At 41.7% G+C, this 2073-nt stretch overlaps 1 long non-coding RNA gene across 1 annotated transcript in view; it reads right to left on the reverse strand.

Moving 5' to 3' along the window:
• LOC106724335 overlaps positions 1–1906 on the reverse strand; it is a 7522-nt gene extending 5616 nt beyond the window's left edge. The window contains exon 1 of the long non-coding RNA XR_001360090.1: positions 1796–1906. This is a non-coding gene — a long non-coding RNA (uncharacterized LOC106724335). The remainder of the gene's footprint in view (positions 1–1795) is intronic.
• Positions 1907–2073: the final 167 nt, after the last annotated feature.

Raw genomic sequence — 2073 nt, forward strand, 5'->3', positions numbered from 1 at the left:
CCCTGCCCGGGGCCTCAAATCTTGTTTTATTCTCACAAAATTTATTCAATCTGAATTCTGAAATCTCATCATTTTTTTGCCCAAATCGTAAAAGCACACTAGGATGCCCCATCAAGAAATAAAGGCAGAAATAACAGTTTATGTCAATCTAAGATGTGCTAGCCAGAGTTATGCAGAGAAGACAGGCTGCCCTATATTTTGTCCTTTTCATTCTATCCTTCTGTGCAAGTTACCGCCTTGCATCATATTCGTTTTCAAATAGTGCTGAGAATCTTTCCATCCTGGGTGGTTTGTAATATTCTACACACCCTTGTCACTTACTTTTTCTGTTTAACATCTTTCCATGGGAGACAGTATATGCCTAGAGTTAGAAGGTGGCAGAAACTGTGTAGTGAAGGAGAGTCCAAGCTTTGAAACCAGGCTGTCTGGTTCACATCCTGGCTCAGCTGTGTAATCCTGAGCAGGCTACTCAACCTCTCTGTTATTTCAGTTTCCCATCTATAAAATGGAGATCAAAACAGTAACTGCTTCTTCATAGGGCCCATTGTGAAGATTCAATGGCTTAATAGAGCTTAATCGCTTATAACAGCGCCTGGCACTCTATATCAGGGTCAGTAAAATTGTTCAGTGAAGGGTCAAATAAATATTTAAGGCTTTGCAGGGTCATATGGTTTCTGTTGCAACCCCTCAATGATGCCTTTGTAGGATAAAAGCAGCTATAAATGAATGAGGTGGCTGGTTCCAATTAAACTTTACGGTCACTGAATTTGAATTTCATATAATTTTCACTTGTCATGAAATATTATTCGTCTTTTGATTTTTTCAACCATTAAAAAATGTAAACACTTTTAGCTCAGAGTTTGTACAAATATGGGCAGTAGGCTGGGTTTTAGGGCCATAGTTTGCTGACCCATCTCCTATCTAATTAATAGACATTATTATGCCTTTATTATCTTACTATAAATTATTTTAAATGGCTGCTTATAACAAGATTGCTTGGATGTCCTATAATTTACTTCGTCCCCTACGGTTAGAATTTCGGTTGTTTCCAGTACTCACTGTATGTCACCCTCCAATGAATATCCCTGCAAAATCTTTGGGCACATTTGTTATTACATCCACATCCTACAGTGTGTCTATTGGTAGCAACTAAAATGACTGGCAGAGCATCTAGAAAGAAACAGACTGAAGAAGTAGCCTTGAAAATTAATCTTATATAGTTATAGCAAATTTCAAACATGTTAGAGAAGGAATTTTATAAGTATAACATATTCACGTACATTGAACTATGTACCACATACCACTCTAAGCCATATGTGTATATACATACATATAATCATTTAGTCCTCAAAACAATCCTAGGAGGTACAAGTGCAATCATCATCATCATCATCGCCATCATTACCAGCCCCATAGTACAGAAGAAGAAACTGAGGCACAGAAAAGCCAAGTAACTCCCCCAAGGTCACAGTTGGCTGTAGCAGAGGCAGGATTCACACCTGGTCTGTCCAGCACTACCACCTATGATCTGATTCTAGAATGATGAACTGCCCCTTCACGGATGAGGCGTGGCACTCCGAGGTACTCACTTTATAATGTAACTGTAGTGCTTTGTACATTTAGATCATGTTTGGCACCCACGAGGGACCCCAGACTCTAATAATAGGCACAAATTCTATCCCATAATGGGACACTTGGGGGGGGTGGGCTGTGAATGCCCATCTAACCTTCCTCTTTAGTCGTCCAGCCCTCCCCCTCATGCCAACTTTTCATTCATTTGCCCTGCATTTCTTACCCACATAGCTGTCCTCTACAAACAGTAAAGGTTGATTGGAGCGTACTTTCACATCTTGTTTTCCAATTTAAGGTCCCAACTCGACCAAATTTACGTGGCCTATTCGGTGGAGCTTCGCTAACAAGAGAGGGCTCTGCCCCGCCAAGGGAATGCAAATTTCGGGTAAATGCTCTCCTTTGAAAACAAAACAGTGGGTGGGTCTCGTCAAAAGTCTCTCCCTCGTGGCACCCGCAGCAGCAGGGCTGGCTGGGTCGGGCCCCTGGCCGGTCCCCGGGGGG

Source organism: Myotis brandtii, unplaced genomic scaffold (assembly GCF_000412655.1).
Source record: "Myotis brandtii unplaced genomic scaffold, ASM41265v1 scaffold8, whole genome shotgun sequence".
NCBI classification, from domain to species: domain Eukaryota; kingdom Metazoa; phylum Chordata; class Mammalia; order Chiroptera; family Vespertilionidae; genus Myotis; species Myotis brandtii.